Source organism: Oryctolagus cuniculus, chromosome 9 (genome assembly GCF_964237555.1).
Source record: "Oryctolagus cuniculus chromosome 9, mOryCun1.1, whole genome shotgun sequence".
Lineage (NCBI taxonomy): Eukaryota > Metazoa > Chordata > Mammalia > Lagomorpha > Leporidae > Oryctolagus > Oryctolagus cuniculus.
Genome location: NC_091440.1, coordinates 17310167 through 17336694, shown reverse-complemented (window position 1 = coordinate 17336694; position 26528 = coordinate 17310167). Strand labels below are relative to the sequence as shown.

The window sequence follows — 26528 nt, the reverse complement described above, 5'->3', positions numbered from 1 at the left end:
ATGTTGACAGTGCACCTCGCCATCTATTACATATGCATTTAGGACTCACAATACCTCTACACCACATTATTATTTTGTGCTTTCACAGATGGGGGCACTAGGGCACAGGTGGAGGAAAAGTAAATCAAATCTACACAGCATCAGTCACGTGGCTGGGGAGGCCACATCATCAGGTCTAACTTAACGTTAGACTTGTCCCTAACATACACAGCTATCCTATTTATTGTCCAGCAAACACTTTTTTGACCCATGTGGGCCTCATAATTTGTCCTTAATTTTCCAGCTAAACACTCTTATTTAAGGAATTCCAGAGTTCAGCAACATGCCCAATGAAAGACAAGAGAAACATGTTTTTAAATTCTTTTAATAAATTTAAAAATTTTGTTACAAATTTTATTTTATTTATTATAAATAAAATAAATATAAAAACATAAAATAAAAAATAATTAAAATTAATTAATATTTCTTTAAAAATCTGAAGAACCGTTTCAATAATAAATAGGCCTACAATGTCTAGAAGGCTGGTACTTCTTTATTAAATCATATCTACTGGATGTCTATTAGATTTTCTATGATTGGAACAAGTATTTAGGGGTGGGCAGTGAGCACAGTGGGTTCAGCTACTGCCTGCAATGCTGGCATCCCATATGGATGTCAAGTTTGTGTCTCAGGGTGCTCTGCTTTCATCAAGCTCCCCGTTAATGTGCCTGGGAAAGCAGGAAAGGATGGCCCAAGTGCTGGGGCCCCTGCACCCATGTGGGAGACCTGGAAGAAGCTCCTGGCTCCTGGCTTCAGTCTGGCCCCGCCCTGACACTGCAGCCATTTGAACCAACCAAGGACACACTGGGGCAGATGCTGCTGTTTCCTAAATGAGGCAACATTATCACACACGCCAAAAAAGACTGTGGTGTTTCTCTGCCAATTGTGTTGAAAAGCTACCTGGCTTATTTGAATACACACTTTGACACAAAGGGCCAATACAACTCATGTCTACAATCTCTATTTTTTCTGTATTTTTCTCCAATTTCAGGCTTCCCAAAGATTGATAACCTTAGGTATGGAGGAAACCCAACATTTTAAAAGATGCTTCTTGGTTTATTCCCTAGCCCTTTTCTCTGTGTCGGGCCTTGCTTTTTTTAGTCAGGAGTTATTGGTCTGAAACTGCTAAGAATTTCTGAGACACTGAGGAAAAGAAGGTGGGACCCTGGATCAAGAAAATCAAACCAAATTCCACTCACCGGACTCAATATTTCCAAAGAGAAGGCAACTTGCTAGTTCCCATTCAATGCAGCATGAGCCAGTGTGTCAATATCAAAGGAAACAAAAATCTAGATTTTGTCTGTTAATGAATTCCAATAAATTAAATGGTATCCATTCCAGGTCAACTTTTTTGGTGCAAGCAAGCATCCTGATTGGGATGTCAGGATGACTAGGGCAAAAGGCCCTCAGCACCAGCACCTATGCAAGGGATGCCTAAGGTACACCTCATCTTCTGAAAGGGTGTTGTCTCGTGAGCGGCTGTTTCAGACAAACCATGCCGACATCTGAATGAACTGATAACAAGGTATGCAAAAGCAATGAAGGAAAAAAAAATATGCTTCTAAAGCAACTTAACTGTTTTGTTTAAAAACTGCCTGGTAAAAATAATTCAGAAAAAAATATGACATTGCTTCATTGTTAGCACATATGGCTTTATTGTTAGCACATATTGCTAACAATACTAAAGAAATGATACAGTTCGCTATTTCAAGTTGAAAACCAAAGAAGGTATACTCACCCTGCCCTCCCAGATAGCAAAGACAGATCACCCTCCATGACACTTGCCTCGTGTCCAAAATGTACCTCACTGAACTCTGCTCTCACAGCTAATGTAAATAGCAGGGATTATCAGTGCCATTTATAAAGGAGAAAATTGAGTCTAAGAGAGGTTAAATGATTTGTTCAAAGACAGTCATTCACTCTGACTCCAACCCTGTTCTTTTAATCTCTGCATGACATTGTAATCCACATACATACTAAGATTCTTATTTGGAAAACAAAATACCTAAGTACACTCTGGTTGTATATATTCCCCTTTCTCTGCATTTCTAGTTTCTTGAGTTTCCTGGGGTTGTATCTGGCCTCTCCCATGAGGTGACCAGTACTGGATTCCCAAAAAAATAGGCAGCAGCAGAAGCTGAGTTCACACAGCAGAGCTGGTTATTAACAAGGGCTTATGATTGCTAACACACTCACTGCTACGTGCTGATGTAAGAACTCTTGTTTAAGTTTTTTTTCTTTTTAAGAGTTTCATAAGGAAGCAAAGTTTCAACCCCAGAAAACAAAATGACTTGGCAGATAGAGGGAGAAGAGCAAAACTTAATCTTAACAAAGATAGAAAGTCTCACGACATGAAATGAGGGTTGGATATGTTACACGTTCATTATCTGTATTTGAATAGTGGTAAAAACATGCAATTTTCCCAGGAAGACTCTCACTAGAATCAATACTACATACTGCTGTTTCAAATTCTAACATACTCTTTTCACAAGCAGAATTTTAAAGAGGAGAAGCTGTCTGCCTGTTCAGCACTGAACGACCAAGCTTTCTGAGCGTCCTGTGGTACCTCTTAGGTCTCCCCCACAACTTACATCAAACTCAATTTCATGGAACACTGTTCCTGCCCGTCTTTGTGAAGCTTCAGCCCAAGAACATGTTTTCTATAAACACCAGTAAAAGCGTATTCTTCTGATTTTATGCAAATCAATGTGCCACCCATACTTTTGGCTCACTGCATTTGTTATTTGAACTCTCTCATGCTTGCATTAGGCACAAAGTGAAATATGTATTTACTGCAAGGTCACTTAATCAGTCGACAGTACTTTTATTATTTATTTACAGTATTAAAAAATAAGATCAGGATCGTTAAGATTGCTAACACCTCCAAGGAGCTGGAAAGCTTTTAATTCTGCTGTCAGTCAGACTCTAAGAATTCTGTTGTGATAAGTACAAATCGTCCAGATTGCCTTAAACTATTACTGATTTTGCACAAGATACGAGTGTGACTTAAGCATAATAAACAAAGCAGGATTCACTTCTTGACAAGAAAGCATGGTAAGATTTTCTTCTAACTTAAAAGAACACCATGCCTAGTGTTTTGATCAGTAAGCTGTTTACAGATTTAGGTATAGAAGAGATTCTTCAACCTATTTATTCTGGAAACATTTGACATGCTAAAAAAAAAAAAGACTGTCAATGAAATGACTATCATAACAGATCGTGCTGCTGGCTAATGCAGGATGTTTGTGGAGGTACCACAATTCTGAACAGACTATACAAACTTCTAAAAGTGTCAAGAAATAAAAATGTAATTGCTATTGAATTACACTTACTGCCCTTCTAATCACAGGATGAACAGAAGCAAAGGGGGAAAATATGGAAGGCTTTAAATGTAAGTTCCTAAACGTAATTAAGTTAATACTAACACCTATTAATACATTACTTAATCATTGTATTATATTTACTATATTTAAGTGGGATCAGCACCGAGTCAGCAGGTGTAAGTTACATGCTGTTATGGCACCTTGGCAGTTCCCAGGGAGTTCAGAGGTCACTTTTGGTTCTTACAGAACCTGCCTTGGAAGTCTCTCCTCCTTCACCTGTTTTTCTAACCTCACCCAAACTCTAGCATTAAGCTTTTCTAAACTTGGCCTTTCCTCAGGATACAGTAGTCGCATCCTTCATCCCTCATTTGGCTGGTTTTCTACAGGCACACCCACTCTGGAACCTGCCTCAGCCTTCAGTCAGCACTCAATCCTGAGTCACAGCTAGCTCCACCGAAGAGCAAAGAATGAGTGGTATCGGGTATAAATCATTTATTATTAGCACACTAGTAAGCATTGGGGACACTGTACATATCTCCCTCCCTTTGCATTCAGCCTCTCTCACTGATAGCTTCCTGTCTACCTGTAAGTGTACATTCTTTTTATGAAATTCAAGGCTACTGTCCATGGAAAGATTATCTTTAAAATATACTCCTTAGAAGTAAGAACATAAAAAAGTGTTAATAAAAGGCTAGAAAGTTCCCTCATGAAAACGCTAGCCAAAAGACAGCAGAATATATATCTCTATCACTATAAACAAGCTTTTAACTTAAGGATTCTTTGAGAAAAAGGAAAACATTCCATAAGAATAAAGGGATGCTTGGGTCAGAGGCTAAGACACTGTTTGGAACACGTGTGGGATGCTAGCATCCATACTGGCGTGCCTGGGTTCCAGTCCTGACTCCACTCCCAATTCTGACTTCCTGCAGTGTGGCTCCCATATTTGGCCTGGCCCAGCCCCAGCTTTTGTCAGCATTTTGGAAAGGAACCAGTGGATAGGTAATCTCTGTTTTTCTCTTCCCCTCTCACTGCCTTTCAAATAAAATGAAAATAAATAAGAAGCTTTTTTTTTTAAAGAATAAAGGATCAGGGGCCAGCAATGTGGTATAGCAAGTAAAGCCGTTGCCTGCCGTGAGGCATCCGTATGGGCACGGACAGGGGTTCTGGCTGTTCCACTTCTGACCCAGCTCCCTGTTAATGGTGTGTAGAGAAAGCAGTGGAAGATGGTTCAAGTGTCTGGGCCCCTGCCATGCATGTGGGAGACCCCAGTGAAGCTCTGGGCTTCTGGGTTAGATCTGGTCCAGCCCTGGCTGTTGTGGCCACCTGGGGAGTGAACCAGCTGATGGAAGATCGATCTCTCTCTCTCTCTCTCTTTCTCACTCACTCTCTGTAACTCAAATAAACTTTTTTAAAAAAATAGAATAAAAGTTGATAATACTCAGAAGATATAAACAAACCTAAATTTATATGAACTTAAAATACGGATCAAACATATACAAAACAGAGGCTGGCGCTGAGGCATAGCGGGTTAAGCCACCACCTGCAGTGCCGGAATCCCATATGGGCACCAGTTCAAGACCTGGCTGTGCTACTTCCAATTCACTCTCTTCTATGGCCTGGGAAAGCAGTAGAAGATGGCCCAAGTCCTTAGGCCCCTGCATCCACATGGGAGACCCGGAAGAAACTCCTGGCTCCTGGCTTTGGATCCACTCAGCTCTGGCCATTGCGGCCATCTGGGGAGTGAACCAGCAGATGGAAGACCTCTAACTCTCTCTTTCTCTGCCTCTCCTTCTCTCTTGGTGCTAACTCTTTCAAATAATAAATCTTTATATATATATATGTATATGTATGTATATGTATGTGTGTGTGTGTATATATATATATATATAACAAAAATCTGACTACTTAATAGACAAATCCACAAACATAGTTGGGAAAATTTAACCCACTCATATAAAAAATGAAATAAAAATCAATTGAGATATAGAATATAGGAAAAAATTAGCAATCTTTGATGACCTAATAACAACTACACATAGTCAATAACTACATAATACATTCTTTTCATGTGTATGTAGTATATCACAAAGCAGGTATCAACAATCAAGGGACAGAAATTATACAAAATGTATTCTAACCTAAGTGAATGTAAATAATAAGTCAATATTCAGGTAATTAGAAAATCATTAAATGTTTGGAAATTCAGCAGTATGCTTCTACAAAACACTTAGCACAAAGAAACTACAATAAAACTGCAAAGTATTTTGAAATAGAAGAAAATGAAACTGATACTAAAATTTGAGGCTGCAACTAAAGCTGCATTTAGAGGCAAATTTATAGCTTTAAACATACTTAAGAGATAAAGTCTAAAAGTGAAGAGTCTAAAAACCTACCTTAAGAAAACAGAAAAAGAGCTGTGTAGTAAAGTTTAAGAAAAAAGGGCACACGAAAAAGACAGTAATGAAACAGAAAACTAACTTTCAAAGAAAAAAAATCAACCAATGCAAAGCTTCATTCTTTAAAAACATTAATGAAGTTAATAAACTTCTATCTAGATTGCTAAAGACAAAAAGAGAAATTACCATCAATATAAATTACAAGGGATAACTTAAGAGGTACCACAGGCATGAAAAGAGGAAATCACAGATATTGTGTCAATAAAGCCAAAATACTTGATGTAAATAGAAACTATCTTGGAAAAATAACAAATACCAATGCAAGAAACCTGAATAATTCCAAGTTGATTTGTGGGTCTGAATTTATGTCTTAAAAATTTCTCACAGGAAAAAAATTTAATACCAGAAAGCTTCACTGGTAGACTTTACTAAAATATTTTACCAGATTCTTCTTAAAGGATTTGAATCAGCAGTATTGTAATCTAAAAAACAGAGAAAATTATAAACCAAACAATTTTTAAGAATAATAAACAATATTCCAATAAACTGAACCTAACCACATAAAAATACTTAATAATCAGCCTATGATTATTACAGGTAAACAATGTTGCTTTAAGATTTGAAAACCAATCAGTGCTATTAATCACAGTAACAGAATAAAGGAAAAAAACCACTTGATCATCTCAATAGTTTGCAGAAAAAGTATTTGATAAAATTCAATGATCAGTAATGATTTATTTTTATTTTATTTTTTTGACAGGCAGAGTGGATAGTGAGAGAGAGAGACAGAGAGAAGTCTTCCTTTGCCGTTGGTTCACCCTCCAATGGCCACTGTGGCTGGCGCACTGCAGCCGGCGCACCACGCTGATCCAATGGCAGAAGCCAGGTACTTATCCTGGTCTCCCATGGGGTGCAGGGCCCAAGCACTTGGGCCATCCTCCACTGCACTCCCTGGCCACAGCAGAGAGCTGGCCTGGAAGAGGGGCAACTGGGACAGAATCCAGCGCCCTGACTGGTACTAGAACCTGGTTGTGCTGGCGCCGCAAGGCGGAGGATTACCTAGTGAGCCACGGCGCTGGCCAGTGATGATTTTTAAATGACTACTTAAAAAGCTAGGAATAGAGAGGTATTTCCTATTCTGATACAGGGTAACTACAAAAAATACAGTAAACATCTTATTTCATGGTTATGCATGAAAAATTTTCTCTCTGAGCATAGGTGAAAACCAGATTTGCTACTTCTATTAAAACAACTTAATTGGTGAAATAAAGAAAAAAAAATACAGGTATAAGGAATGGAATGGAAAAAAAAACAAAGTTATTATTCATAGTCAACAGGTTTATATATCCCTGAAAACTAAAGAGATCTTAATTATTAGAATAAAACATTTAATGGGGATACCATATGAGGCATATAAAAATTCAACTCTTTTTATATATTCACAATAAACTATTAGAAAGTGAATTTTTAAAAAAATATTCCATCTACAATAGCATTAAGAAACATCGAATGCCTAGAATAAACCCAATGAAAGGTATGCCAAGCTTTTTCTATGGAAAATGACAAATCTTCTTGAAAAGATTTGAAGACCTTTAAAATTAAAATATGTTGCTTATTAATATTTCACAAGCCTCAATACTGTTTAATATTTCTAAAGGTATTGACAGGTTCAGTATAATGAACATAAATCTCTATAAGTTTTTTTGTGTGTATGGAATTTGACAACCAAAATAGAAGAGCTAGGACAGTCTTGACAAAGAATAAGGATGAAGGAATTACACTACCAGATATTAAGACAAATAGGAAGGCTATAATATTGGATTACAAACAGACAAAAAGTTCATAGAATCAGAAGAAAGCCCACAAACACTGGGCTGGTGCTACGGCGCAGTGGGTAAAGCCCCTGCCTGTGGTGCCAGCATCCCATGAGGGCAGAAGTTCGAATCTTCACTGCTCCACTTCCAATCCAGTGTACCAAGGAAAGCAGAGGAAGATGGCCCAAGTCCTTGGGCCCCTGCACTGAGAGATCCAGAGGCAGCTCCTGGATCCTGGCTTCAGATTGGCCCAGCTCTGGCCATTGTGGCCATTTGAAGAGTGAACTAGAGGATTGAAGATCTCTCCCTCTATCTTTCCCTCTCTCTCTCTGTAATTCTGCCTTTCAAATAAATAAAATCTTAAAAAAGAAAAAAAGCCCACAAATATATCCTCACATCTCTAGCTGTTTGTTCTGTGACTAAGGTGACACTGAGGAAAATATTTTTCAATACATGTTGCTGGTTCAATGATACATTCATATGAATTTTGAATCCTATACTTGAGTTGCAACAGGGAAGGAGAGAGAAAAAGAGGAAGAACTGAGAAGAAATGAAGATGATTCCCAACTTATGGCTCAACTTAAGACTTTTCCAGCTTTATGATAGTAGAAAAATCAATGTGCATTCAGTGGAAACCGTACATGGATTTTTTTCCTCTTTTCCCAGACTTGCAATACGTGGTAGACACTCCTGATATGCTGAAAGTGGCACCGAGCTGCAGTTCCCTGAATGCCGTGCAGTCATGAGGGGCAGCAACCAATTCTGCAGTCCGCTGTGTTGCTGTCATGTTTGGCAGGGTAGGTGTACTGAACGCATTTTTGACTTAATACTTTCCAGTGAGAATGGGTTTGTCAGGGCATAGCCCATTTTAAGTTGAGGACCTCTGAGATGAAGAGATATACAGTTTCTCAAAGTTAAAGAGAGACTTCAACCCATATATTGAAGAAGCTGTTAAATCTGAAGGAGGCTATTAGACACATCAAGTCAAACAACCAGAGGCAGAGACAAAATGAAGGCAAAATAAAGACATGTTCAGACGAGAAAACATTAAGAGAAGTTGCTTCCAGCAGACCAGCCTGAAAAGTTTGTCATGCTGAAGGGAAATTATATCAGATGGAAGCCCAGACATCAAAAAGAAATAAAGAACACTGGAAAGGATAAATATGATACATGATAATGGGTATGTACATACATGCGTTCATATGTATATATTTTTCATTAAAAGACTGCCTCTTCCTTAAAGCAAAATCTACACCAACATATGAATTTTATAGCAATGTAGAAGTAAACAATTTGACAACTGGAGCCCAAAGTCAGGAGAAATGAATTATACAGCGGTAAGACCCTTTTATTATTTGTGAATCTGGTAAGTTATTGTTTGAAAGTAGAATGTGATAAAGGTTAAAATGAATGTCGTAAACCCTCGAGTAATCACTAAAAACAAAAACATAAACAAATTGAAAATAAAGAAGAGGAGATAAAATGCAATAACAATATATTGTTGTCCCTTAGGATAACTGGTTCCAGAACCCCTCACATTTGCCAAAATCCACAGCTGCTCCAGGACCTCAGATAAAATGGCCCAGTCTTTGCATATAACCTACTACACCCTCCCTTATACTTTAGTCATTTCTAGATTACTAAGAGCACCTAATACAATGTTGTAATTGCTGTTATGTTGTGTTCTTTAGAGAACAAGAGCAGGATACAACTGTCTGTACATGTTCAATGCAATTTTCCCCCAAATTTTCAATCTGCAACTGTTTGAATCCACAGTTTACAGACCCCCAGATAAGAAGGGCCAACTGTATTCTATTCATTCAAAGGAAGGAAAGAAAGAACAGAGTAAAAAAGAATATAAAGAACAAACAGAAGATAAATACTAAGATGGTACATTTAAACTTAACCATCTCAACAACTGTAATAAATGATGATGGGCTAATAAACACTCTCTGGTGATGGCAGAGCCTTTTGGATGGGATAAGCAACTCACACTCAATTAGATGATGCTTCCAAAAAAACACTTTAAATACAAAAGAGATCGACGGGGAAAAAAAGATAAGAAAAAATATACCATGTAAGACTAAGTATAAAGAAGTTAGAAGGTTATATTAATGTCAAAGAAGACTTAAATACAGATTGTTATCAGCAGTAGAAAGACATTTCATATTGATGTGAGGTTGATTCACTGAGAAAACAGCAATCTTAAATATTTGTAGAACTCATAAAAGATCTCCAAAGTAGGCAACACAAATAATGGCATAGCTAAAGAGAAAATATAAACTGACAGCCACATTCAGGAGGTATTAACACCTCTATCTCAGTAACTCACAGAATAGTAACAGAAATTCAGTAAAATTGTTGAATATTTGAATACTATAAACCTATATCACTTGTCATTTTAGAACATTATACCCAATATCTATAACCAGGTTAATTAGGAATCAATAATACTAAGTTATTCAGAAAATCCTCTTTGGAAATGAACTTATACACTCCTTAGTAACTTATTACTATAAAATTACAGCCAACACCAAACTCAAAAACATTCTGAACTGAAGATAATGAAAACACAACATATCCAAATCTCTGGATGCAGCTAAAATGTTTAAAGAGAAATGTATAGCTTAAGTGCCTAAGTTAGAATAAAAAATGAAAATCAGTGGTCTAATATCCAACCTTAGGAACCCAGAGAACTGACAAATTAAAACAATGTAAGTTAAGGAGATAATAAGCATAAGAATAGGAATTGATAGGGCAGGCATTTGACATGGTACTGAAGATGCCTTTTGGGATCCCTGCATTGCCTGGTTCCAGCCCCTTCTCTGCTTTCATTCCAACTTCTTGCTGGTGTGGTGATGGCTCAAGTACTTGGATTCCTGCCACTCCTGTGGGAGACCCAGATTGAGTTCCCAGCTCTCTTTGGCCTGGCCCTGCCCTGGCTGTTGTGGAAATTTAGAAAATGGACTAGCAGATGGGGAAATTCACGTGATAGCTCCATCTATCTATCTGAAAAAAAAAATAACAAGCATAGGAATAATAAAATAGAATATCTACAAACTGCATGGGAAACTGAGTCAAACAGGGCTTCGTAGAAAGAAATAAACATTTACAAATTCCTAAACTAATTAAGAGAGGGTGAGGGCGAAACAACTGATGAGCGTCAGGAATAAAAAATTTCATTACAGATCATATAGCCATTAAAGAGACAAAAATAGGGTTATTATGAACAATTTTATGCCAAAAAACTGTCCAATAAAAATGAAATAAATTTATTGAAATCCACAATTTTAAGAAAAAGAAGAAACATAAAATCCAAATTGTCCTACATCTTAAATTAAATGTGTAATCAGTTTCAGTGGTAAATTCTATGAAACATTTAAGAAAGAAACAATACAGCCTTAGAAACTCTTTTCACCTTCTTTTAGGAACCTGAAGGAGTCAGTTTTTGGTCAGGCTAAAGCCAGGAGCCAGGAACTCATCTGGGTCTCCCATGTGGGTGCCTGGGACGCAACTGTTAAGGCATTACTTGTTGCCTCTTAGGGTTTACATCAGGAAGCTGGAAGCAGGAGTAGAGCTGGACTGGAACCCAGGACTCCAACATGGGATAAGGATTTCACAAGCAGCATTTTAACTGCTGCACCAAATGCACTGCTGCCTCGCAGGCTCTTTTTTAAAGAGGAAACTGACAAGTTGATACACAATTTAAAGGCTCTAGAATGCACAAAACAGTCTTGTCAAAGAAGTACAAAGTTAGAGGACCACTGGATTTCAAGTTGTACTAAAATGTACCATAGGCAAGACACTATGGTAATTGGTACAAGGAGAGACATACAGATCAGTGCACAATCACACAAAATAAAGTGCACAAATGTAGAATTACTCACAAATGATTTTTAACCAACATTCCATGTCAATGCAATGCACATAGGTCTTTTTTTTAATAGAATAATTGGGCAGGGGTGAATGGAATAACCACTAACGCCTCATCCACATACCAATATTAATGCAAGATGCATTCATTTTCAAAATGGTAAAACAATAGCAATGTATCTTCACACCCCTTTGGGTATGCATAGATTCCGTAGGCCAAAAAAATCATGAACTAACCAAAGACGAAACAGAATAAACATTGGACTTATTCAAATGTAAAACCCACACCCCAAAACTCGAAAAAAAGAATGTTACAAGGCAAGCCACAAACTGGAAGAAAATAACACAAAAGACTTGTATTAAACACATAAATACATGCATATAAATCAACAATGAAAGGATTTTAAAACATTGGCAAGAGATCTGAACTAATATTTCACAAAACAAGATAACTGAATGGTGAGTAAGCATGCATGAAAAGAGCTCAATATCATTAATCATCAAGGAAATGCAAATTAAAACCACAATGAGATCAGATACACCCACTAAGAAGGTTCAGATAAAGAAAACTGATAATAGTAAATGTTGATGAGGATATGAAGCAACTGGAATTCCCATATTTTGCTGGTGGGTGTGTAAAATTGTAAAACCATTTGGAAACATTTTGTGGTAATTTTTAAAGTAAATATATACCTATGTTATGACCCAATAATTCCACCCCTAGTTATGTTTTAAAATTTTTATTTATTCATCTGAAAGGGAACGAGACAGATAGAGACCTGCCACCCACTGGTTCATTCCCCAAATGCCCACAATAGCAGGGACTGGACCAGGTTGAAGACAGAAGCCAGGAACTCAATCTGGGTCTCCCTATGCATACTTAAGACCCAAATACTCGTGATAAAGTGATCATATTAAGTATAGAATTGATCATATACATAGGACAATCAGTCAAAGGGATCACATAAATAAGAACAAGTGCCTGGTAATAACAATAGATAAAATTACAAAGGAGAGAAAGTTCCACATTGCCGACTCATAGAATGACAAACACCCTAAACAGCACTCTGACCTCAGAATCAGCCTCTAAGGCCTGATTGAAAATACCATGAGAGCATTTCAGGCATGGAAAGCCAAGACATAGTGGCAAAAATGGTTCTGCATGAAGGATCTCTGTGAGTGAGACCCTAGTGGGAAGAAGGGGCCATGAAAGAAGGAGGTACCTTTCTCTGAAGGGAGGACAGAACTTCGACTTTGCATATGGCCCTGTCTAAAAACCGACAGAGTTTGTGAACTCAAAAGACTTCCATAGCCTTGGCAGCTCATGTCAAGAGTCTAGGTATATCACTGATGTCATAAATAAGTCTCATTGTTAAATCAAGAACAGGAGTCACTGTGCACTTGTTCCCCATGCTGGACCTCTGTCATTAATGAATTATACTATGAGAATTAATGGTAAAACTTGTCTTCAAATTATACTTTATACTTTGTGTGTCTGTGTGGGTACAAATAGTTGAAATCTCTCCTTAGTTTTAGAGTTGATCTTCTGTATATAAAGTCAATTAAAAATTAATCTTGATGGAAAATGGAACGGGAGAGGGAATGAAAGGTGGGATGGGAATGCGGGTGGGATGGTGGGTATGGTGGGGGGGAGAAAAACTATATCCTTGAAAGCACTATATATGAAAATTTGTATTCATTAAAAGCAAACCTTCAAAAAGTACTTTAGCCATCACCACTGGCTCCCTGGGTGCACATCTGTAGGAAGCTGGAAATGGAAGCAGTGCTGGGAGTTGAACCCAGGCACCCTGACATAGGAGGCAGGTGTTTCAAGCAGTCTCTTAACTGCTGGGCCAAATGATAGCCTTCTGCTAAGTATTTTATCCAAGAGAATGAAAGCATATGTATACTTAACCACTTGTACAGGAAGGTTCATTGCTAAAAACTGGCAACAAATGCCATCAACCAGAGAACACAGAAGTTTTGTTATCTACATACAAAGGACTATTACTCGGAAAAATGAAATGATCACTGGAACTTGCATGAAACTCAAAAGCCTTATGTCATGTTGAGCAAAAGAATCTAGCCACTGAAAAATCTGTACTGTACTAATGCCATTAATATGAAATACAAGAATAGGAAAGCCAGCCTATCGTGACAAATCTGGGAGAAGTGCAGGGCTGTGGAAACTGACTATAAGGGTTAAGGGGGACGTTCTGAGTTGATGAAAATGCTCTACTTCCTGTTTTAGGTGGCAGTTTCAGAAATATGCAGTTATCAAAATTTGCCAAAAATTTTTTTGAAAGCTTATTTCATTGTATGTAAAATAGATATTAATAAAAACTATTGATAGAGTAAAAACACTGACAGAAGAATAATTTGTTGCTCCTTTGGCGACATTCAGGCAGGTGCTGGGTAATGTGTGAGCACGCAGTCCTGGGAGGAGAGGCTACCTCCTTGAGCGAACTGAGCGCAGGGAAGACAGGCACGTGCTAGGGCTCATGGGAACCACTCTGTGTGCCTCAGAACAAACATGGCTCCCAAGCTCCATCCAACATAGCCCCCTAGGGTGCTGGCCCTCTGCTGTGTTGCTCACGCTTGTACCACCTGCTTCATGGTTGAATGCAGGTGCCCTTCACAGAACACTAAATCACTAAGTCCAAGGGAAGGGCTGCAAGAAACAAGCGAGCCTCCACACGCAACAAGCAGGAGACAAACACAGAACAGTACAGAGTACAAGGACCCATGTTCCCTATCAGATTGAAAGGCTACCTCCAGGTATAAAAGAACAGGTGCAAGATTTTAATAAAACAGGAGAAATTACTCTAGTGCGATCCCTTCTTGTGCATCTTAGCAAAAATAAAAATTCATCAGGTACACGGACAAAAATGGATGCAATCAAAAATAGCATTTGAGGACACTTAAGGTCCTCCAAATAAGGAAACAGACTTTTCCCACTTGCTTCTAATAACTGTCCATTTTACCATTGCTAAGGATGCAAGACAGCAAGGAGAAGAAGCACTGAGAATGGCCACTATTGTTCTGCAATGGACATCATCCAACATTGCCAGAAAGAAAAGTTCTGCGCTCTGCAGAGTACCACCGGGCTTGATAAAAACGAGATCCTTGTTTTCCCCCCTTTTAGGTCTTAATTAGCTTCTTGTTAAACTACAAACATTATCATTGAAACGCACATGCTGGGACAAATTGAAACACTGGTTGCCAGCCTGGAAGCCTGGGAGGGTCCCTGGTGATTAACTGTCACCAGGCTGATATTGACGGTGCTGCTTTGTAAGTGTGGTAACTAAAGTGTGGTGGAAAAAAAAAATATCCAACCATCTCATCTTTCATTTAAAAACAGAAAGGTAAAGGAATAGAGGGAGCAGGCCTGTGTGACTCATATCACCTCATCTCAGAAACCCAAGGGTCAAGTGTTGGTAAATATTTCCAGTAACCCACATCCATCAACGCCCCTGTCTGTGAACAAGGAAACCCACTTTAACGGAGCACCTGGCAAGACTCACTATCTCTCGGCATTTTCACAGACTAGCCCATCCTTGCAAATGCACTGCCTAAAACTCTTTTGTTGATTTTGAAAGCATGAAAACCCCGTGATTCAGTTAAAACGGATGAGCTTACTTTTAAAGAGTTGGTAAAACAGAGATCTTTGCAAGGAGGGCAAGGCAAGCTACCTAACAATCTCTTTTGTCCAATGGGGATTTGAGGGTGGGAGTGGGGGGAAGGGGTGAACAAACCGTAGAAATCTCAAAATGACGAAGCCATTGTGCAGTGTGCTTTCTACACACTTTCCCTGACGTCTCTGCACAATGCAATGCAAGGGTCAGTGGCACCGAGACAAGCCGAGGCAGTTCCACTCTTTTGCTTGGATAAAAGCGAGTGACCCAACCTATTATCCCGAGTCTTAGGCTGGCTTTGTTCTTAATACTCAGATGCAGCAGCTTTTTCTCACTCCTCCCCTCGCCCTCCCGGGTTAGAAATGACTGAGGACACCTCCTTCACATTTGCTTTTTCTTGGGCATTTTCACTTCATAAAGCTGCAGTCAATGTGTTTGGCACGCCAGGGAGGGGGGCAGTGACACAATCGGTGGTGGTCTCCACTACTGGCTGCATTGGTGGCTCAAGCAGCCTCGGGATTAGCTCTTTGTGTTCCATGAAAGGATATGAAAAGTCAGTTATTTAAGCTCAGTCAAGCTGTTGGTTTTTGGAGGGATGAGGAGTACGTGGGGAAGAAAGGTTCTGCAATTCACTTTTCCTCAATAAATTACAGCATCTTGCGGAAGGCAGCTATGTGCAAGTTTGCTTACACAGAGCTGCCCCAAATTGTTTAAAAAAAAAAAAAAAAAAAAACTGAATGCCTCAATCCCACCCTGTGTCTCACTTTCATTTTCCTTTGCTGTGCTAGGATACAGATTTCTTGGAAGCAATGTTTTTTTATTACAAAAATCCCAGATTATTGAGATTCCTTACTCAACATTATCAAGGACCAAGAAAGTTTCAAAAATAGTACAGAAATATTCAGCACTCAATGGTAGGTTCTGAAAACTATTGATCTCATTACAGTGATCCTCCATGGGAAAACAGCTATTATAATCTTCAGGGACAAACAAACCTAGAACCTGGGATTCAAACCCATGTGGTAATGTATAAGAGCCTGGTAATTCTGACAGCCACGCTACTGCAGCACAATGCAAGATCAGAATATTTCACTCTGAAAGATGCACCCTCTATCTAGTGCTGTCCATGTGCTCAGATGTTACACTAAAAATGTTACCAGGACAAAATTTATCCTCCTAACAATCCTGAAGGCGTAGGCACTGGCTCCGCTTACAGATGCAGTGTGTGCCTTGCGAAGACAGAAAGAGTGAGGGGCAGAGGTGGGATTGGAATTGAGAAAGAGAGATCCCAGGTCTCTCCCACTCCACGATACCATACCCTCACACACTTCAGCAAGATTTACGTCATAAGTGATATTCAGTCACATATCATCCTGTCGTGCAAACCTCATGCTATGAAAACACAACTCTGCTCAGAGAACCGAGAGCATCAGCAAAGCAGTGTTCAGAACTCTCATGTCTTCAGAATCACACTAAATGGACTGCACACAGGTTTTATGCTGCCTCTGTCTTCCTTTGGAATCAAGAACAGTTCCAATTCTGCCAGTGCGACTGGCTGGGCCCCCTATCTGGCTGCTTCCACAGTGGGTCCAGGAAACAGCTGGACACTGTACACCCATGTGACTGGCCCTCTGTGGGACATGGTCTTCTATACACATGGATGACAAAAGCCTGAGGGGACAGGCTATTCAGCTGCCTACCCACTATTCAAAATCAAGGGTTTGCATAACCACACTTGGTCTTCCTACCAGGATGTCCCAAACAGAAACTCATCTCACAGAATCAAATCAGTGCCTCTTCCTGTCCTCCCTATGTTGGTGCACCTCCTCCATCCTGGTGGTCTCCTCCTCTCTGTATTCTTCTCCCCAAAAACCTAACTCTACATTCTTGTGCTTGGGGTGCAAGGATCCCTAGGAGGTAGCCCCTGCCTCTGTGCTCACCCATCTTTGTTTTTTAAAGATTTATTTTATTATTTGAAAGGCAGAGTTAGAGAGAGGCAGAGGCAGAGGCACAGAGAGAGAGAGAGAAGGCTTCCATCTGCTGGTTCACTCCCCAGATGGCCGCAACAGCCAGAGCTGGGCTGATCCAAAGCTGGGAGCCAGGAGCTTTTTCCAGGTATCCCACACAGGTGCAGGGGCCCAAGCAGAGAGATACATAGGAAGTGGAGCAGCCAGGACTCGAACCGGTGCTCCTATGGGATGCCAGCACTGCAGGCAGTAGCTTCATCCACTATGCCACAGTGCTGTGCCCCGCCCCCATCTTGATGTACACAATGGCTTATCTCAGACTCACTATGCTACTGCTTTGCACTGTGCTATTCCCACAGGCATCCTCTGCTCCTGGGTTTCCTGCCCTGTGCCACCTCCACCCCAATATGTGGTCCAGGAATCCCCTAGAAGCCACGCCACCGTCCCCAGGCAGGGTTCATGAAGAAGGCCTTCTAGTAGCTGTGATCTGAACTCACAGTGAGTCAGCTAAGAAATAAGGAATACAGAAACTTACGTTTTGCTTTGATTTAGAACATGTCAAGGTCAGAGTTTCACAGGGCCTTTCTTACATAAATAATACCTGAAAACTCATCATCTATCATTTTCTTTCTTTTAAAAGTTTTATTTATGTATTCAAAAGGCAGACTGAATGAGAGATAGATAGCTATCGAGAGATTCCATTTGTTGGTCCAGTCCCCAAATGCCTGCCTACATCAGCCAGGAGCCAGGAACTCCATCCAGGATTCTTACATGGGTGGCAGGGATGCAAGTACTCGGGCCAACATCTGCTGCTTTCCCCTGAGCATTAGCAGCGAGCTGGATCAGAAGCAAAGCAGCCGAGATTTGAACCTGCACTGATAGGGGATGTGGGTATCCCCAAACCGTGGTTTAACCTGCTATGCCACAATACTGGCTCTGCAAGGATGGTTTTCAAACACCTGTGACACTGTGCGTGCAGACTCCTGCTTTCCTTCAACCCTGCCCCCCTTCCATTTACTGTTGTCATCCACATCTAATTTGCTAGTAATTGCTTTCCAGTGAAGTCCTTCCAAGAGTAAAGTAAAGCCTTTTTCCATTAAGTCTTTCCAAAGCCTTCCAGTTGTCAAACAACTCTTCCATTTGGCATTCCTATACTTTACCAGGCTAGGCGATAAGCATTGTCATTATGAACTTACAACAACAAGGATAAAGAGCAGGAACAAGTTCAGGAAGAACTGCAACACGGCCATGGATCAAGCAGAGAGTGGGCCCACTGGAGGCAGGCGCCTGCAGGCAAGCACCAGGAATCCCCGAGCAGCGGGAAATGCCTGCGTGGCTTAAACAACAAGAGCAGTTACTGACTGTTTAAAGATTAAAGAGAAACAGGCAAATTCCCTTTTTTAACACTTACTTGAAAGGCAAAGGGATGGAGAGAGACAGAGAGCCATCTTCCACCTGCTGGTTCACTCCCCAAATGCCCACAACAGCCAGGGCCGGGCCAGGCTCTGAATTTGGATCTCCCACATGGATGGCAGAATTCCAACTACTTGAGTCATCACCTACTGCCTCCCAGGGTATATACCAGCAGGAAGCTGGAGTTGAAGAATTACTATGTACAAAATGTTGTATTTATGAGATACATACAAATTAATAATAATAGTAAAAAAGAACGGAGTTGGGACTCCAACCCTGGCCCACCAATATGGGATGTAGGCATTCCAAGTGGCATCTTAACTACCAGGCCAAACACCCACTCCTGCTGTTCTCTCTGGAGTATTTAGGAAGACAATTAGAAGTAAAGGCTTCTATTTATTCCTGGAAGTTTAAGGGCAAGTCTAGAGTTATTATCTTAGCTTTCAACCTCACTCAAACGTGTATAAAGCTCTATCGGTGCTGTCATTGGTCTCACTAACTCCATTTATAAGTCTTCTGAAAACAGAAAGCCTCATAAAATGAATCCAGTCATGCAATACCGTCCTGCTTCCCCTGGGCAGATACACGGTGAATACAGCTAGGGGCCCAGCACTTAGACACTGCACTGCACCGAGTATAGGGACAATCCACACCATGGCCAGTCTCAGGGAGGCGCAGCAGGAGACCAGGCTGCCTGCTGTCCAACTCTGAGATGCTGCCTACTGTGCACGCTGCCTAGAGCATCAAGGGTGGACACAGGGCTTCTTATGCCTCAGACATTTTATAGGTATCCACCAACAGCAGACAGATATCTGAAAACAGGAGCCTTTCACTCTGAAAGCAGCCATGGGCACAGAGGACAGCCACGACATGTGCAAGGCAAGCCAGGTAGATTGCTGCTCTTGCAGGAATTCAATAACGTCCACCAATGCAGAATGCAAACTTCTTCAAAGGGAGAGGCACACATACACGTCACGTCTCTTAAAATCACAAGGTGAATGGCTAAGCACCTGCTCAAAGACCTTGCAAGGGCCCTGTCTATAGGTTTAACTGTAAACTCTTTAGACAAGTGTTCAAGCCTGGCAAACTTGTGGGCTCTGATTCCCCCAGGGCCCCACATTTATTGTCCTCAACTCATAGCTGGAGATGATGTACATCAAGCTGCCATCACATGTTGACAATTTTAAAAATGCGTTTATTTGCTTAAAAGGCAGAATGACACAGACAGAGGTAACTTCCATCTGCTAGTTTTCCCCTAAGTAGTTGCAACATTCAGGATGGGGCCAGGCCTAAGACAATTTATGTATGTATGTCCATTTGTGTACATGCATGTATGTATTTAAAAGGCAGAATGACAAAGAAAGAGGTAACTTCCACCTGCTGGATCATTCCCTAAAGAGGAGCATTATCAGGGGCTGGGCAAGGCCTAACTATCCCATGGAGGTGGCAGAGGCCCACATGCCATCATCCATTGCTTATCCAGCAGGAAGCTGGATAAGAAGAGCAGCCACCAGGGCAGGCATGGTGGCACAACAGGTTAAGATGTGGAGTAGCTGGGTCTGGAACAGACACTCTGATATGGGATGCCAGCATTGCAAGCAGTATCTTAACCCACAATGCCCGCCCCACATATTTAATAGCTCCTTGAAGGTGTGTGTGTGTGTGTGTATACACACATATAAAGCAAAGCACCAAAAAGCTGTGTTATCTGAAATCAAATTTATCAGAACACCCATCTTCACAGGTAGGTATCATTACGAAAAAATGTTGGTGGCCCATGGGAGACTCAGAAGAAGCTCCACGCTCCTGACTTAAGCATGGCATAGCCATGGCTATTATGGCCATTTGAGGAGTGAACCAGTGGAAGGAAAATCTCTCCTTCTCTCTCTGTGGCTCTGCCTTCCAATTGGGGGGGGGGGGGGGCAAAAAAACCTTGGTGGTTAGTGAAGGTTTAGATCCTTTATTGATCTAAGAGTATTAAAAAATTTAAGGAGTTTTGGAGAACAACCAAATTTAAAACAGCATTTGGATATTGAGTTTAATTAAACTACAGAGAGGTTTTTCATAAAAGATTTATTCTAGAGAGCTCACACATTTTTATAGTACTTAAACTGAACTTTTAACTTCAGTATACTTATACAGTTTTCTATAAATATGCATTTCTGGTTAATAGTACAATGTAGAAACACCTGTTGTTTTATAAGGTTTTAACATATAGCTCTGATTTTTAGCCAGGATCTAGAGAAATGTGTGTTGGCTTCTGTCACAGCCAATTCTTCTACCAGTGTACACAATGTCACTGAAGAGCTAGATATATGTCAGCACCCAAGTGCTACCCACCTACCTACCTACCTACCTACCGAGACAGACAGTGCTCTGTACTCACATATCCAAAGCGTCCTGACGCTCAGACTGACCACACAGTCACTGTTTCTCTGCTGTCTGGACTTGAGATCCTTCTTATTCTAAAGCCAGGGAAGAAGGGTCTTGCCAACAGTAATTCCCAGACCTGGGGGTTTCACAAACCATCAAAAACGTACAAAAGTATCTTGAAGGAAGGAAAGTAGGCCTACCATTAATTCTGAATACGTGCAAAAATAAAAGGCCAGAAACCACAATTTTCAAAAAAGGTTTGTATCTAAAATATCACGAGAGTCATATTATGTGAGCATTTCACTTACATGACCTTAGCTAGAGGGAATGGGCAAGCGTCAGGTGAAAATGTAAACTTAAATTTTAGTGCTAAGTTCTTATCATCAGAGATTCTGCTAGGGGCCTCCCTCCATGAGAAGATTTTGGTGAAATAAACATAAGAAGGGGCAGTCTGCTTCTCCCCCAGGATAAGTATTTACTCAAAAACATGGAAGTCACGTCTCTAGCTACATGACTTGGCTGTGTGAGCCCCGACAAACCAAGTAACTCTTCTGAGACTCCTTTCATCTGGGAAACCAGAACAGTAGCTGCATGCAGCTCACTGGGCTGCCTGGAAGGTGAAATGAGGCTGCACAAACGAAGGATTTAAATGGGCCTGGGCACACAGGACCCAGGAAGTAAACATTAGCTGTGATCGCCTGTAAGACTTCCACCTTCTGTGCTGACTTCAGGAACCCTGAAGTGCCTCTCCTTTCTCTGTGTAATTCTGACTTTCAAATAAATAAATAAATCTTAAAATAAAAAAAAAAAGAGGGAAAGACAGAAAGAGAGATATCTTCCATCCATTGGTTCACTCCCCAACAGGCTGCAATGGCGAGGGCTGGGTCAGGCCAAAGTCAGGAGCCAGGAGCTTCATCCAGGTCTCCCATGTGTGTAGCAGGGGCCCAGGCACTTGGGCCATCCTCTGCTGCTTTCCCAGGAGTACTAGGAGGGAGCAGGACCAAAGTGGAGCGAGAGGGACACAAACCAGCACCTATATGGGATGCCAGTGTCACAGGTGGCAGCTTTACCCATTATGTCACAATGTTTGCCCCGGTAAAATAAATCTTGAAAAGACACCCAAACAGAAAAACTGAGTAAACTCAGCTTCATGAAAAAATCCTCCATTACCGTTAGTTCCTCCATTTGCCCCAGCCAGGCAGTGTAGTTGGAAGGATACTACACGCTTCTGACTGCAGAAAACCATTTCACCCAGTCTGTGATTGACAATGCAGTTTCAATGGGCCTTGATGACTAAGAAGTCAAATACTGGCCAGCGCCGCGACTCACTAGGCTAATCCTCTGCCTGCAGTGGCCGGTACCCTGGGTTCTAGTTCCAGTCAGGGGCACTGGATTCTGTCCCGGTTGCTCCTCTTCCAGTCCAGCTCTCTGCTGTGGCCCGGGAGTGCAGTGGAGGATGGCCCAAGTGCTTGGGCCCTGCACCCACATGGGAGACCAGGAGGAAACACCTGGCTCCTGGCTTTGGATAGGTGCAGTGCACCGGCCATAGCAGCCATATGGGGGGTGAACCAACAGAAGGAAGACCTTTCTCTCTGTCTCTCTCTCACTGTCTAACTCTTCTGCCTATAAAAAAAAAAAAAAAAAAAAAAAAAAGAAGTCAAATACTGACCTGCCTCAGTTTGCAAAGCTATGTTATGGGCAGAGGGATTCTGCAGAATAAAGGCCCAAAACCTTTCGTCTGGGAGCATGCACATGCCATTGGTGATGGAAGACATTAAAAATTAAGCAAAAACAGCACAACATAAGAATTGCCAACTACATATGACATTTCCTGTCCATCTAAAATGTGCGTGTGATGGTCCTTCTCTGGGTGAAATTCCCCAGGGGCGTCCCTCTGTATCCCTTACCCTGGCTCTGGAGGCCCCTGGGGTCTGGTCCTGCCTGCTCCTCCCGGCTTCACTGTGCACACAGACTCCCCTGTCCCTAGTGTCACACCACTCCACACCCACCTGGAGTCCTGGCGTCTGTCATCCTGACGACGGCCACCTATGCCTGCCCCAGCCCCGCCGCTGCTGTCCCAGATCTCGTTTGCAAGCTGTCGTCTCCTCTTGGTCCACCACGATCCAAGCAGTCTCCACCTGCACACTCGCCTTTCCTGTGTGCACTGGCGCCGCACAGGACGTGGCTTATTTATCTTGTTGGTGCGTCTGTTTTCTCTCTGTCTCCTGCACAAGGAGTGATGCCCAGGTCACTGCGCCATGCTCTCATTCTAGCATGTGCCTGAGATATACTGGGGCACTCCCTAAGCACTGAGTGATGATCACTCCGAGTGAGGCTTAGTGAGACGCAGCAAGGGCGCTCGGCATGGTTCAGGGCCTGTGGGAAGGGACCCCTTCTTCCTGCTGGGACACAGAGTGCTCTCTTGCAGAGTGGAGGGCTAGGGCAAAGTATCACCACCCGGCAAGAGAGACCTCTGCTGACTGTGCAAGAATGAAGAATTAAGAGGGTACATTTGAGGATGGGTAAGAGGTGTGCAAGCAGACACACACACTCAGACACCTACACAGAAACACATATACACATATACAGACATAGCACCACACATCCACACACACACAAACACAGATACACATATACACACAGAAACACAGATACACACACAGAAACACAGATAGACACATACAGACATAGCACCAGACATCCACACACACAAACACAGATACACATATTCACAACAGTAACACATATACACACATACAGACAGCACCAGACCTACAGACACATATGCACACCCAAACACACATACAGGTACCCACAGAGAAACCTACTCAAACACATGGTCACACACACACAAACACAACAGGTACAGACACACACATACACAAAGGTACTTCAAAAAAAATAAAAATAAAAGTTTATTTTGGTGCAAAAAATATGGAATCTAGTCATAGTTTTTTCATAATACATGTTTTTCCATGGGTTACAAAAATTATTTTTCACCAAAATAAAGACACTTTTATTTCCATTTTCCATGAACTTTTTGCAGTTCCCTGGCATATACACTCAGGGAAGCAACAACAACCTAACCGGTGTGTAGTTTCTTTCTAGGGCTAGGAAATCTGGGTTTCACTCTCTGCTTGTTCTTTGTAACACAAGTCACGGCAAGTGAAGCAAAACAAATGCACTTAGATACAGATTCCCAGGTAGTGCTGAATGGTAAGACAAGGGTCCATGTCCCCATGCTGGTGTAAGGAGATGTAATCTCCCCACCCACCCTTCCGTGACAAGTTCAAGTCCTCAGTTCAGGTGGGAAAATCTACATAAGAACTGAGAGCAGCAGAGACGCCAACTGCAATGCCAGGACAGAGGCTTCTGCTGATTCCAGGACTGTGTGCTGATGAATCTGCTCACTGTGGTCCTTGTGAGCAGACAGGTGCAGCTTTCCCTCGGGATTCCGGAGTGTGAAATGCATCATGTGAGCGTTCACTTAAGGGCATGAGAAGGAATCAGCGGACACAAAGTTTACTGAACAGGCACTTGAGAAGGAACACAACTTTTCAAAATGCTCAAGTAGTTTTTAAGGTCTTTCAAATATGCCAGGAATGCACAGAATCACACTTGGGACTTAGGCCATCCATGAATGAGTGAATGAGTGAATGGACCAGTCAGCCAACAACTCGCTTCCCCTTGCCTGCTGACTCCAGCAGGGGAGACGGACGGGGCTGGAAACAAGTGGAGGCTTCGGCATCACTTCTGGCATACGCCCAGCCCAGCTGCCCTCAGCACCCGTCCCTTTCATTTTCCCACAAACACCCCTCAAGAGAGCAGGGCGCACCTCCCAGCCCAGGCTCCAACAGCTCCACTTTGTCTTCCAGGACTTCCTTGGTGGTACTCAAAAGTCAGTGAAGTTAGCATTCAGACTCACAAGGGGTTAAACTTTGGATGCACTGCGGGGGCTGGGAACAGCCATGAGGGGAGGGCCTATCAGTCTTACTCCCCTCTGATCGTAGGATTTCCTACCCCCCAACATCAAATCCTGTTGTGGGAAAGGAAGAGGGAAAAGGAGGGCGACCTCCTCCATCTGAGTCCTCCCCAGCACTGCCCCACCTTGTCTTGGCCTCACCTGTGCAGGGCTCCCTCCCCTGGGTGAGTGAGGATCAGGCTCCACATATTTTAGCTCTGAGTACCCAGCACATAGTAGGACCTCAATAAAAAGATGGGTAGAAAAATAACAAATGGAAGGGATGTGACAGGAATGAGAAACACTGAAAAGAATTACACAGTCTTCTCCCGATTCAAAGATTTATAATAGAAATAATATTTTCCTCTTTGGAGAAACTTCCAGATTTTTCATAATATATTTGGTTGCAAAAACAGTCACAAGCAATATATTTGTCCATCAGATATTACAAATCTACATCATTACATAAAAACACTCTTTTTTTTTTTTTTTTGACAGGCAGAGTGGACAGTGAGAGAGAAAGGTCTTCCTTTGCCGTTGGTTCACCCTCCAATGGCCGCCATGGCTGGCACGCTGCAGCCAGCGCACCACACTGATCCGAAGCCAGGAGCCAGCTGCTTCTCCTGGTCTCCCATGGGGTGCAGGGCCCAAGCACCTGGGCCATCCTCCACTGCACTCCCGGGCCATAGCAGAGAGCTGGCCTGGAAGAGGGGCAACCGGGACAGAATCCAGCGCCCTGACCGGGACTAGAACCCACTGTGCCGTCGCCGCAAGGTGGAGGATTAGCCTAGTGAGCCGCGGCACTGGCCTAAAAACACTAATTCTAACAATTGATAAAATTGAAACTTAATTAAAAATGCTGTTAATGTCTCACAAGTATGGAGTCTATTAATTCAACCATTGCCTTAGATTCAGGCTTCTATTTGTGCCAATATTAAGAAGACATCAAACACTTAAAAATGTGAATTGTTTCAAACCCATCAAGGTGGCATGTACCAATGCCATCTCACTAGTCCAAGTGATCAATTTCTGTTCACAATTGATCATAATGATAGGACTAAGAGTCAAAGGGATCACATAAACAAGACTAGTGTCTGCAAATAATAACCGACAGAATAAAAAAGGGAGAGAACGATCCAACATGGGAAGCGGCATATACAGCAGACTCATAGAATGGCAGATGTCCTAAACAGCACTCTGGCCTCAGAATCAGCCCTTAAGATATGCGGATCCGGCTGAAAAGCCCATAGAGTATTTCAGGCATGGAAAGCCAAGACACTCTGAAAAAACAAAAAATGACCTAAATGAAAGATCTCCACAAGTGAGATCCCAGTGGAAGGAACAGGTCATCAAAGGAGGTACCTTTCTCTGAAGGGAGGAGAGAACTTCCACTCTGACTACAACCTTGTCTAAATATGATCAGAGTTGGTGAACTCAAAAGGCTTCCATAGCCTTGGCAACTCATGACAAGAGCCTAGGGTGATTACTGAGGCCATAAACAAGAGTGTCAATTTGTTAAGTCAACAACAGGAGTCACTGTGCACTTACTCCTCATGTAGGATCTCTGTCCTTAATGTGCTGTGCATTGTGCTTTAATGCTATAACTAGTACTCAAACAGTATTTTTCACTTTGTGTTTCTTGGTGGGTGCAAACTGTTGAAATATTAATATATACTAAGCTGATCTTCTGTATATAAAGATAATTGAAAATGAATCTTGATGTGAATGGAAGGG

General features: G+C 41.7%; 1 protein-coding gene across 2 annotated transcripts in view; it reads right to left on the bottom strand.

Annotated features, from left to right (window-relative positions):
* Positions 1-26528, bottom strand: part of ABCC4 (ATP binding cassette subfamily C member 4 (PEL blood group)) — a 267134-nt gene that overhangs the window by 62412 nt on the left and 178194 nt on the right. The gene's annotated exons all lie outside the window — the stretch shown is intronic.